This window comes from Lepeophtheirus salmonis, chromosome 6 (genome assembly GCF_016086655.4).
Source record: "Lepeophtheirus salmonis chromosome 6, UVic_Lsal_1.4, whole genome shotgun sequence".
Classification (NCBI taxonomy): Eukaryota; Metazoa; Arthropoda; class Copepoda; order Siphonostomatoida; family Caligidae; genus Lepeophtheirus; species Lepeophtheirus salmonis.
The window spans coordinates 20,413,828-20,427,420 of record NC_052136.2 but is presented as its reverse complement, the minus strand read 5'-3'; the positions used below and the strand labels follow the sequence as shown (position 1 = coordinate 20,427,420).

Here is a 13,593-nt window from a genome sequence, read left to right as displayed (position 1 = left end):
ATGATCTAAACCAAAATTCTATTAGCGCACCAAATTAGTTCGGTCTACTAAAGATCATAACGGTTTTACACCGGCATAAGGTTTTCAGACCGAACCCCAACACTAGTAAATATATTTATTTATAAACCATAATAATATATATATATTCATTATGAAAATACAGTCCTATCACATTAAAACTCGGATTATTTCATTACTTATTAACAAATCCTCTATAGTCTTAATTACATATGTCATATATTTTTTTTCAAAAATAAATCCTTAACTTTCAAAGTAAGGGGGTTTTTAAGGCGATATTTAAAAAAGTTATGTATTTCTTACCTTATTCAAAACTACATTCTAATTATCACTGCCTAAATTTAGAAAATTAAAATTCCAAAAAGGAAAGCTTCTCTTTTAGAGTCAATTTTAGGTAATCGTATCAAAGTTTTCGAGTAAAAAACAAGATACAAAAATGTTACTAGCATTTTTTTAAAACTAAAGACTTTTTTTGTATGTATTTCATTTTTAATGTTGAAAAATAAGTCTGAATATTTGATATTCACTATAAAAAATCATTTATAGTCTGCAAAAATTATTATTATTATTTTTTTGTAGATTTATATTTTGTATTATTTGAAATTAAAGAAATAAACGGAAACAAAAATGTTGCTGCTATAATAATATTAAAAACAAATAGGAGGAGCCAGGAAATAAATCGCTCAATACAACAAGATTATCAACTTTATTTAAAGCAAAACATAAAATTTGCATGGTTTTCATTGTCAAAAATACAACAAATGGTTGAAAGTGTAGTATAAATCCTAAAATAATGATTTTTAATGTATGATTAATATTTATTTCCATAATGTTCATCATGCAACAGTACGTTAGGACCCTACAATGCACATAAGTTTATATTAACTCACTAACGATAATAAATATTTTTAAATGAAGCTTTTTAGTTTTGTAAATAAGAGAGAAAAATATTTTCCCAAAAAAAATGACGTCCTTTGGCCGAGGAAACGGCTGTTTTCATACGATAAAACTAGTAGTGTTATATTGGTCCTTATTTAGAACATATGATCGTTGTTAGTACCTTCCAGTCCAATCCCACTTGTGAGTCCTTTAAGAAGGTAAAATCGATCCGTTACCGTAACGTCAACTAAAAATATAAGACTCATGGATAAGAGAAACAGATGTGGAAGTGATCTTTACTCGAGTATTCAGAAATGTTCATGCATTCTTATTTCGATGACATATCACTTAAGACTAAACATACGAACATGCTAGAACATTATCTTTTTAGATGAGGGTATTATGATATTTTTTGATAGGTAAGAATAATTGAATATAGAATTAAGTAAAAATATAAAATGTTCGTATTATATTGCATTATAAAGGAAATATCAATATTTTTTGCAAGATATATCATATTTGGTTTAATAAAATATCGACATATTCACGAAAATTTTAAGGACCGACAGTTCTAAGGAATAAAGAAAAATCAGTATTAACTATGGAAAATTTTATTATAAACTGTTGAAATTTATCACAGATACTTTTTGAAGAATATAATATATTCATATTTTCAAATGAAGAGGATTAATTTCATTTGGAATTGATTTCAGTGTATAAAAAATGAACATTTTCATATAATTTCGATATGCGTTAAGGAGTTAACATTAAATGAAAGAAAAGTAATAAAGTAAAAAATTAAATCAGCCAAATATTTTTTTAATTTATAATTTTTCATTATAACTATGATTAAAAAGCATGTTTTGTGTATTATTATTTAATTATTATCTTTATAGAAAGTACATATAAAGGTAAGGGTAGGCCAATCTATAAAACAGTTGCTCTAACATAAAAAAAAACACAAACAATAAAATATTATATTTGAACGAATTATAAGATTCTCATTCCAACTATAAATAATCTTTTTAGGAAGAATGAAATGTCTTATATACTATGCAACAAAATTCAGATCTTGCTTGCTAAAAACCCAACTATTATTGTTATTTCAACTGTAAAAAATGAACCAAACCATTAAAACATTCATTCCAAAAAGATTTGGTCTTTAGACCCTTTTAAAAAATTACATTTTAGAATATAATTTTGGTTCAGAGTCATATTTCCAAGTAAAAATAACTATAGCAATGAAAATCAAAGGTAACTAAAATTTAAAAAAAAACAATTTGCATTCGAGAAATAAAATATTTATTAAGCTATCTTGAATAAAGTTCCTCCAAAATGCGACAAATCATACTAAAGTCAAGTAAAATGAAGGTTTAAATTTAGAAGCAAATATTTGTTACATATTTTTCCCATTGCTTAATATTATAGCTAACAGTAAAGAATTAATATTATATTACAACTTAAAAAGAAATGCCGTCTATTGTGATTGATGTGGTCAAATCGTGGCCAACGTGCTAGGAGGCTGAAAAGATACATTAGCCTTATGTTAGTTTAGCAAGTATTTATTTTTAGCCTTGAGGCCATTAATATTAGATCACACCCCATTTAACATTGCGTTGGAGGCACTTAATATACAAAATGTTCGAAAGGAGCTCGTGAAAATGAAAGTATCAACCCCCCCAATTCTTTTAGTTTCCTAACGACTCCAAAAGCTGAATAAAACGGACAAGGATAAAGTGAGAGGGAAATCGGTCATGAGAAATCAATTCACCGATTCAAGAGAGCGATGGCAAAGATATAGTCTCGCCCTGTCAACGGTATTCACCAACAAGTCGAAAAAAGATGAAACGGAGAGGAGGCTCTGCTCTTTCTGCAAGGACTGCATGGAGTCATCCTTCCATCTTTTTTATGAATGCAGTAGTGACACCTGTAAGGGAAATCGTGGAATTGAAAATTAGGGACGCACTCGGAATAGAACTAAAAAGAAGATTGGCTGGTGGCTATACCATCGACGACACGGGTACCTAAAGGCTGACGCAGTCATCACGAAAGTTATCTTCATTATATAATTCACCCGGACAGTGGGCTCTATAATAAAGACGACAGGACTCGAGGATTTCGTTGACGGACAACTGAGGGTGCTTTAACTCTTTTGAACAATGTTGTTGATAGATAATTATTCATGAGAACTGGGTTAAACTCTCTTCTCTTCAGTCGCGTGGTAGCTTGCCTATCAGATCTACCGGTTTTTATATCTTATATGTATATATATATATAAATTGAAGAAGGGAAGGGAGGGATAAATAATTATTTCATATATTGAATTTTAATTATTGTTTTTATTTATGTTATATTTTCTTTTTCAGTGTTTTTAACCGTATTACAAAATTTTTCTCAACTCTCATGATTCAATATGATGTTTAGAAGAATAAAAGGCTAGATAATTTGAAAAAAAAGAAGAATTTTTCAATGTTATTTTCCCCTGCCTCCTTGGCCCAAACAACTTAACCCTTTGCTAGTATATTCTATTAAAAATTAAAAGATATTCAGATTTTAATATTTATAATATAACGTACTCATAGGGGGTGGGGTGTCCGCAACAATTTTTGTATTTATTAAAGAAAAATTAAGGCTTTGTAAGAAAAAAAATATAATGGGAAAATAGCGAAAACCCAATTTTTAAAGGAATTCTTTTTTAAAAAATAGATCATCAGATCATACATAGCACCACGGCAAGTTAGAATTTTTTTCTAAAAATCAAAGGCCCCTCTTCTCCAATATAATCCTCCGGACACCCCTGTATAGTAACAGCCAAGGCCTCCTGTAAGGAATCCTTGTAACAGCAAAGTTGTTAACATGTTAATTTTCCTTTTTTTTTTTTTTTTTTTTTTTTTTTTTGATACCTGTTGGATCATCAACCTTATATTTTATCCAATATACAGTTCTTGCTATTGTTAATACTCAAATGGAATGTTTTACGGAATGAAAAGCAAGAATAATCTTCCAAAACGAGTTTACGTTTTATGAAAACAGAAACGGATTTAAATTACCAAGAAATATTTTTCAAGTTATTCTAATCAAGATATGTGTCTCTAAGAAATTGTAAAATAGATATAAATATCAACCTGTGATACCGATGGTATCAATAGGAACTTTATGGATGTACTAAGTTAAACTGTTTAGGAAAACTTTGTTTTTAACAAATACGTAAAGAGTACACTCGTTTCACAAAATGTTTCGTTTGTTACGGTAATTATTCTATAAACATTTTTGACTATTGGCCTTCCAGAGTGGTGCATCTTGTACATCAAAATTACCGAAACGGAATCGACAAAACTAAAATACTGGATGAAGTTCTGTTACAGTATCAGAACCATAAACACTATTCACATTTTCAGCCGCCTAGGTTTGGTTTTGCCTTGTTCGAAGAAAAACTGTAAAATATGGCGTATTTTCTCTTTTCATGTAAGATGCCATCTTTGACGATCATCAAAGAGATCACCAGACTCACTGAACAGTTTTTTTTAGCACGAAATCTTATCTTTATAACACAATCTAGTGTAAACAAATCGCACTTGTATAACGCCAGATACCCATGATTGAAGCTATCTATTGGAAAAATAATGGCTTTTTTACTATACCTATCATTTTGTATTAGTTGATCCTTAAATATTGCATTTTTGACAAACTGCCCCAACCACTATAAAAAAAGTAAAAATGTAACTTGACCCTTTGTTCGATGTATTTTTTTAGATTTTGACAATTTTTTGGGTTAAAAAAATATGACATTCGGAATACGTTAACACAAGTCCAGTGTTTTAGCCAATTGCACACATGTTGAACATGTTGAAAAAAGCTTGAACTGTAAAAGAAGAAGTATGGATTATAGGATTCTTGGCAACCGTTAATTTAGAGGTAATTTCACAAGAAGTTCTGAAGGTATCCTTGAAAGATACATTTTTTTTTTTTTTTTTAAATTGTTAACACTGATTGTGCAAGTTATTTCAATTTTAATAGTAAATACCACGAGAATTAGTGGAAGATAATGCTAAAATCCAATATTAAATGTTCAAGATTAAAAAAAATCGCATTCCGTTCACAATGCTTGAATAAGTCTTCCTATATTTCCAAGTCGCGTGGAATAATATGCATTTCCACCAAATCATCTAAATTTTACGACTAAAATGAAAGTAGTTTTTAATTAAAATAGATCATTGTTTCAACATATATATTAATATAAGAATAGGATTAGGGAGTTTGTCTTAGTATGTATTTATAAAAAAAATGGAATAAAATAAATAATACGGGTACATCGTAGTAATAAATAATCTAATTATAATTCAAAGAGTTGTATGTGTTATTTGAGAAGCCATGTTGAATCAGAACCAACAATAAACTAGAATCATTTTATTACAACAATCTTTGGTACTATTTATTTTTAGAAAATACAAATATAATATACACATGATATTTAATACCTCTAAATCATTGATTCTTAAAAAGAATCTGTTTCGAAAGAGACTTTCGGATAAATTCTTTTTTTTAAATGCTTCAAAATGAAGCCTAATTTTAGAATATGTCAAGATAATACGTTTTTGTAATTTAAGGATATGGTTATTTAATGGTGAGCTGTCAAGACTATGAGATTTAAGTTCCTTAAATATCTAGGATTTATAATTGCATATTTGTAGGATACTGCTGGTAATAGTGTTTTGTATCACAGTAGCTTTGGTCTTGAGAATTCCTTGAATTTTGAGTCACAAGAGACATTTTTTAGTTTCTATACATATTTTCAATACACTTTTTGATGGATAAAGGAGACCTCCATTGGATTTCCTCGCAATTAAAAAATTGCTTTAGTTACATGGAGTAAAGAGCCTCTAAGCCCTCAAAGCATACTATGTACTTGGAAACTGACCTTACTATATACCCACTGATGTAAGCAACCACGCATTCTTTGAATTGTGCAAGGCTTTGCACAAAAGGAGTCACATCGCATTGAAGTTATGGATGCCATGAATCCAACAAAAGCTGTTCTTTTCTTCGTTTTGACCAAAGGATTGCCAGATTAATACTTCAATTCGTTAATATACGATAGCATTTTTTCAATAAATGCTTTCCAAAAGTCTTCATTCCCAATACTAAGAGGAGATTTGAATCCTTTGGCCAAAGGATTTCGGCTCTTGGTGAAATCAAATAGTCGATCAAATCTTCGAATAAAGTCGACAGTTCCTAATTTTTTTTTTTAATTCCTCAATTGGAGGTCTTTATCCCAAATTTCTATCGCATCTGCTACATACGAGCTGAAAAGTTGAGTAGCCAAGTTTACCTAATAAAAAGTAAAAAAATACATGTTTATCATTTTTTTTTAAATATATAATGTTTTCATACCTTCATTTTCATATGTATTATGGAATTTTATGTGCTTTTTCCTAAGTTTATTTTCATAGTCTCACTAAGTTCTTCTTCATGAAGATAAATGTTGACATATTCATCAAATCTTTTCCTATTCCATTGATTTTTTTTTAAACTGACATTTCGTCTACTGTCAAATTGACGAGAATTTCTTCTTTAGATTCGAGAGCTTTATTGGCCTTCGATTTAAGAATATCAAAGGAAGATTGAGTAAAACCCAGATCACTATCCACATTCGAATACCAGTTTCGATTGGTACTGAGACTAGGTAGGCATAAGTCAAAGGTTTTTCTTACATAACTAGATGCTTTTGTCGAGTAGAATGGCAATGTCAAAGCAAATGCTTGGAGCTCAGGTGAGTAGCTACTGCGACTTCCCTTTATACCAGTTCCAATTTGCATCCCTATGAGAAGGTTTTTAGGAACGTCAGACATTGTATCAAGAATGGATTAAGCCTCTTCTGATAGCATTCTCTTGGACCTCAGGTCTTTTAGAACGACAACCAAGTTTCCTAACTTCTTGGAGATTGTATTCCGTTGACATTTGTATTTTTAAGAACGGTCCGCAAGCTCAAAAATCATATTCGTTTGCCATTGGAGCCTCTCCTTAATGACTTGAGCTGATGGGAGAGAATAGAGATGCTCCAATTGCACATTTTCCATAGCCTAAAAGTGGGAAGATCTACCTCGAGTCCAGGAGATGGTTTAACCTTTTTAATAGGTGATGAGGACCTCCTTGTAGGAGACTTGCGTTTTCGAAGAGTTCTTGCTACTTCTTCTTGAAGGCGAGGAGGGAATGCTTTGAATATGTAGAGTAGGCAGGGCATTTTCTCTCAGCCTTACAACGTCCAGAGTCCGATTGAAGGATTCCGGAGTAAGATGATCCGAACAAATTATCGAAAACTTTTTGGGAATAAAGTAATCTCCCTTGAGATTCCTTACCCATTGTCTGCACCTCTCTGGAGTATGGATGGGAAAACGATGATATGAAATCGAATTGCCAGCAGCATACTTGTTTTTGCAACCAAATGCGACACAAGTCATGGTAATCCTCGACTTGTACGCACAAATAATTTGCATTAACTTAATAATGCATAAGTAAAGTCACCAAAGAGAACAAATAGGTACTCAAGATGGCTGCCAACTGTAGAAGGGTATCTCACTCTTTTTCTCCTTTTATTATATACATAGGTCGGTGGTTCTAGTTCTGACAGTGTGAATGACCGACTGTCTTCAGGACCAATCCTAAGAATTAATGAATTGGACTGAAACAAATAAATAAGGACAAATACAACACCAATCATGTCCAATTGGCAAAACAATTATTATTATAAGAGTTTTATTAATAAAACTCAGTTTAACATTTTATGAGGTTTTGTTGTCTAAGCATATTATAGAAATATTGCGAATATTTCTTTAAATATAATAAATTAGAGTTCATTTTAATTTATTTATGAAAATGTCTTTGTATATAATATATATTTTAGGAAATTTACTAAAGTCCTTTAGACTAAACTTTTAGCAAAAAAATAATAATAATAATATTTGTATCATAATTTAAAGTATATTTAAAAAAATTAAAATATTTTGGTGTTCCGTATTTCGACTAATTAAATTATATAGGGAAAGACTATGTGCAAAAAATTTTTATTTCTGAAATAATAATTATTAAGATTCCATTGAACAAATGGCTAACGATGATATACATTTTATTATAAATATTTGTTCGTTTCTTGAAAAAAACCTTAATTATAGATCTTTTTAATGAAGGTTTTTAAGAAAAGTTGACCTAATCCAATGACTACTATATTACATGGACTTAAACTAGTTTGTACAGGAAAGAAAAGTGGACATCGCTGGGGACAAGAGGGAGAAGAAAATGCTTTATTATTCATGAGTATTATTTTGAATTCCCTTCTTTTCAATAATTACTTGGTGGAAATAATATCGAGTCTGGGGTCCTCTTGAGTTCCGCTGGTGTATTACAATGCCTAAAATATATTGTGTCCCTGGATGTAGAACAGGATATTAGAATGAAGGGAAGGATACGGGGATTATTCTTGGTGTATTCCCCAAGAAGGAAGATCTTGGTCATGAATGGACTCAAGCAATTCCACGGTGGAATTGAAAGCCAGGTCAACATGATAGAGTTTGTTCCTATTTTTAAATTCTTAACTCAACTCTTCGGTTCTACTCTTCACCTCCTTAGGTTTAGCAAAGCACTATTCGAGGCATGTTCCCAATGAGAAATCAAATAGGACGAGTTGTGAGTTGTATGGAACGTTATGAAATGAAGCTAATGGGCTAGAAAATCGTATATCTGAGCTAAAGTCATATTGATGGAACCTTATGATTTACTGATTCAATGAAAGGAAGAATCCGTCTTGTTCTATGTCCTTGCGATGACCACTTATCCTCATTTGAAATACAGTCTCTTGGTTAAATCACCTATGACCTTTGAAGTGCATGTTAATGCAAGTTCTGTGCCCCTGAGACATTTTTCTAAGTTGGCTCCACAGGTTATCATTGCATCAACGAGTCAGATATGCAATTTGATCTTCGAGAATAAATCACTGTTCGGAAACAGTTATGTCAACTGGAATTTTTTAAATCCAAACAAGGACCTAGGAAATACTCCCAAGGCACACTTGGTAAATATTGCTGTTAATTTAAAGTATCCCTTTTAATTTTCATTAATTGATCTTATTTGGAAAAGGGCATCAACGTCTTTGTATAAACTTATATTGAGCGAAGGAATTCTGAAATTACCATCTATTCAGTGGTTAACGAGGCTTTCAAGCTGCTTTACAGTCGATACAAGACTTATTCCTCCAACAATAAAATATTTAGAATAAAGAATCTCAACGATAGAGAAAGAATTGTAACCATTATTTTGGATGAAGTATATTGGTAAGCAGGAAGAAATTCAAGGGACTTTTATACAAAATTCATAGCTTTTTCATTTTATTGCAAAAGTTTGTGAGTATACAGGAGGGAAATTTTACTCCAACCAAGACTTTGCTTTGTGTGATGATCAAGAACTTAACTAAAAAAATATGATGACTATTGCAATAGTACCTTTGACAAAATTAGACTCTAAAATTCTGAGAAAATTATTCTACCAAGTTGTAGAAGCAATTACACCTGTTGGTTTTGAGCCAGTTGCATCACTGCTTAATTGATTTTCAGCAAACTGAAAATTCTACACTCAAGAGCTATGCAACAGCACATTGTATACTCACATTGTCATTCCTTGTGATAGTGGGAAAAAGTTATTTTTGTTATTTGATATATTTAAGTGCAAATACAACAACTTATTGGGAAGAAAGTTTTTGAAATTTCCTTCGTTTGAAGAAATGACTGCTGAATTTATCCATATAAACAATGTGAGAATGGTCATCCGTTCGAAAAATATATGAAGCAAAGTGTATTCAAGTTATTTAATATCATGAGCAAAAATTTTGCTCAAGAAATTAATAACTGAATTTATGAAAACTGAAAGAAACATGCAAAAAAAAAAATATTTCGGATAAGTAAAAAAGTTAAGATAGAAGAAGAAATAAGCTCTATGACATTGATTTGGCTTTGAAATATATATTCATTTAATGATAACTGATTGTATGATTTAATATTTCTTAACAAGTGGTGAATTTAAGTGCATAGCTTGAGGTCCATATATCGAGTATTTTCCATACTTGTATCTCATTTATATTTTATTTTACTAAAATGTAGATAAAATGAGTGATATTCAGACCTATATTTTGGTTTAAGTCCATGTATATATAGTAGTTATTTCCTAATCGTTAAAAGTTTAAAATATTAATGAAGAATGTTTTTCATGTTTATTCTTGTTACAGGCAATGTGGAAAATCGGACATTTTGAAAAATGCCCTGGCCATCTATAAAATTTCCCCTAGAGTGGTCATTTTACGTTCCTTTACATTGTCAGGTAAATGGATTGATGTCATATTATTTTCTCTTTCATATTCTCTTCTGAGGATTCTTCCAAAAGACTAAAAACTTCTTCCGTTTTTCATTATATTAAACAACTAAGTTTTTTACTTATTATATGAGGGCCCAAATTTTCTCATTCTCATAATTTTTTTAATTTTCAGATTGCGACTCAAAAGGATATTTTTTCTGGGCACCTTGGGTTCATCTCACAATGGATAGCATGGTAGCCTTCTCTTCATTCGACATCTTGTCGGGTTCTTATGAATCCACAGATTTGTCCTTTACTTTTTCTAAAACTATCGACTGCACCATGTGTTATCCAATTCTATCAGGGATACAATCTTGGAATAATCATGGGAGACTTAGCAGTACACACGTATCAACACAAATATATTTTATATTCTAAACCGGTAAGACGTATCTTAAATAATAATCATAAACATATGTATTAGATGCATAATTAAGTAAATATGAATGAATTTGAATATAATTCCAATATTTTCCATGCTGTAATGCTATTTTGAATGTGTAAGGTCTACTCTTTATAGCAGTACTTTTTTCTCCTCCCAAAATCAGCCAGTTTTAAAAAAGAGATGCTGGCAAACATTATTTTTCTTTATCTGCACTTCCACTAATGCAAATCCACTGTCGCTCCTCTTTAATCAAAAACACACACAAAAAAAAAAAAAAAAATAGATGTGCGCTATACATTATATGGACAGGGGGGCTCGAGATGCTTTAGCTCCCCCCTCCAAAAGAAAAACCTACAAAAAACCTGCAGACGCTGCTGATGGAGCACCTTCGAGATGATTGCCTCGATATTAAATTCGTCCTTGTAATAGGAACGACGTTGCCATTCGGTACCGAAACCACTTCTCATTGAGATTCATGAAAGGTTTGCCCATAAAGACATTTGAACTGTTTATCACATCTTCGTTGGGTGTAAGGTCGAGCCTTTGATAGTACTTTCTCATTTAAATATTTGGAGAAGATGAAGAAGTTTGGCGGACAAATTGGGAGTTAAACACTTGTAAACTAAGGTAGAATGGAGTTGGTGGTCCATAAATAGTATCAAGATTTACTACTTTTGCTGACAGTATTATTTTCAGAAAAATGACATTTAGAGTTGTCGTGATGTCTTAGCAATCTGGACTTGTCCAATTGTAGTTAAGTGATGATGTAGTTACTTAAATGGGATATTCCCCGGACACATTCTTGAGCTCAAATTTATTAGCTTATCTGGTCCCAGTAAAGGAAGTATTAATTTTAGAGTAGAAGCACATTAACTTGACATCTGCCCTTAATAAATGTTCAGCGTTCTCACACATTTTGTTAGTTCCTTTGGTCATATAGCTATTCTATTTTCAAAGACGTATCCATTCATCTTATTGAATTTGTTTTTTAATCACATTACCCAAAAATCGTAAGTGACTCAAATTATTTTTAGCCATATGAGATCCAAGATTTCAATATTGGTGAAATACCAACCTCACTCTCGTATAAGAGCTTCCATTTTGGTTTTTTGAAATATAGTACCTCTTTGAACGCCACTTTGATCCTCCCTTATCTTGTATATCACCGAAGTAGTAATGTACGAGAATGGAGTATACCTTGTCAGTTTTGGGAAGTATACTTTGATTCTACGCAATGATCCTTTCATGTATGTTTAGTTGGAAAGTTTCAAAATAGTAAGTATTTTCTTTTAAAATCTTTAATAATATTGTTCAATTTATAATCACAAATAATATATGCCTAGAAGGGGTTGTATGAGGTTTTTTCATCTCTGAGAAGTTTTTTTTTTTTTTTTTTTTTTTGACCATTGGATTCCAATAAAGACTTCAACTGAGTATGGTTATTCGAAGTCCATATTCAGCCTCATATGTATTGAGTTACCGAGTGGAGCACCGGGTATATATTTAGAGATAAGTTTTCTGTAAGAGCACGAGGAGAAGGTACGAGCTAGACATATTTTACTACGGAATTAAAACCCTTATTAATATCAGCTGTCTATTATATGATTTTGGGAGAGAGAAAATAAATTACCGTAATAACCGGTAACCGTTCTTCCTTTTCTGATTTTAAAACGTAGCTTTTTCATTAGAAATTACTCAACTCTAATTATTGCGCATCTTTGCTGTAAACTGTGTTAAACATTCATAATGATAATATATATATGAATTTAAATATAATTACAATATTTTTCCCGCGCAATTGCTATTTCAAAGGTAGATAAAAATACTATTATTGACTCCTTTTTGATGTATTGCCCATTTAAAATTAAAATTTATTAGTAAAAAATACATCATATATATTGTGAAACAGTTTTAATTTACAATAACTTTTAAAAATTGTTAATAAATATTGTTAAATATGAACTTTCTGCACAGTGAGGATAGTAGGGGGAACTTTCCGCCAGTGAAAACAGCGTGGTTAATTTTCTTATAATCCGTTGTTAGTAGTACCGTCTATGGATGTCTCAAGCACCTGGACAAAAGACTAGAAAACGCACGTTCCAAGGGCTGGCTTATAAGTAGTTCACGATTATGTTATTTTTTTATTAAAAATATAATAATACGGTTTTTCAATACAGATTGTATGAGTTAAAATATATAAATAGGACAATTAATAAGAATTCAAGACTAAATAAGCTGGAATATATCAACAATATAATTTACATTAATTATTTCACAAATAGATACTCACACCAGAAAAATTAAAGTTCAATCAATTTGAGCTTGTCTTCAGATTATCTTCTGGAAGCAGTTTTTTAAAATTGTGCACAGGGTCGAAGATGAGATGAACTTTTCTATTGATGTTGTGTAGGGGAGTAATTGAAGTTTGGACCTCACTACCACAAAGAAAATGAGAGAAGAAATTCCTGTTAACTGGTTGTTTATCAAATAATATCGATTTGATAGAGGATTTACATAGTTAGAGTATCTTTGCTGTAGAGGAATTCAGCATTTAATTTGGCAACCGGTATAAGTGCTACCCCATCCATGTATTTTCCTCAAGCAGATTTGATCGTAAATGTAAGGACCGTTTTAGTTCTTTGATTGTTCCCGGAGCCAAACAAACTTGACTCTTTCTGCGGAGTAGACCTCATCGATTATAAGATTAACAGTACACTCTCTGCTCTTAAGCTGTTTGATCCTTGTTCCAAGATATTTAAATATAGATGACGGTAGTCCAGTCTCTATCGTAACTGCATTAAACAGAGTTCTAAGATACGGGGACATGGAAATGCAAGGAAACCAGGAAAACTATGGTATAGGATCTTAGGGGTGTCGTCATAACCTGCATCTGGGGACATAGCACTTCCATCCCA

The 13,593-nt window shown here is 31.3% G+C and overlaps 3 long non-coding RNA genes across 7 annotated transcripts in view; 1 reads left to right on the top strand and 2 right to left on the bottom strand.

The window, feature by feature from the left end:
* Positions 1-707: 707 nt before the first annotated feature.
* LOC121120911 (uncharacterized) lies at positions 708-3,110 on the bottom strand. Of its 2 annotated transcripts, XR_011780800.1 has the most exons (4): positions 2,904-3,110; positions 2,669-2,824; positions 2,355-2,419; positions 1,759-2,130 (listed from the first exon to the last, which is right to left on the bottom strand). It is a non-coding gene; the product is annotated as an uncharacterized lncRNA (long non-coding RNA). The 2 variants fall into 2 exon arrangements; XR_005865260.2 differs by lacking the exons at positions 1,759-2,130; positions 2,355-2,419 and adding an exon at positions 708-1,468.
* Positions 3,111-5,077: 1,967 nt separating this feature from the next.
* On the bottom strand, positions 5,078-7,578 carry LOC121120886 (uncharacterized). The gene is made up of 2 exons (XR_005865246.2): positions 6,289-7,578; positions 5,078-6,226 (listed from the first exon to the last, which is right to left on the bottom strand). It is a non-coding gene; the product is annotated as an uncharacterized lncRNA (long non-coding RNA).
* A 566-nt stretch (positions 7,579-8,144) lies between these two features.
* The window catches only part of LOC121120177 (uncharacterized), a 60,031-nt gene continuing 54,582 nt past the window's right edge, over positions 8,145-13,593 (top strand). For 2 of the 4 annotated variants that reach the window (XR_005864930.2, XR_011780513.1), the window contains exons 1-5: positions 8,153-8,460; positions 8,521-8,962; positions 9,028-9,221; positions 10,169-10,260; positions 10,427-10,675. This is a non-coding gene — a long non-coding RNA (uncharacterized lncRNA). Of the gene's footprint in view, positions 8,461-8,520; positions 8,963-9,027; positions 9,222-10,168; positions 10,261-10,426; positions 10,676-11,712; positions 12,979-13,593 lie in introns of those variants that run through there. The other 2 variants (XR_005864929.2, XR_011780512.1) reach the window with 2 other exon arrangements.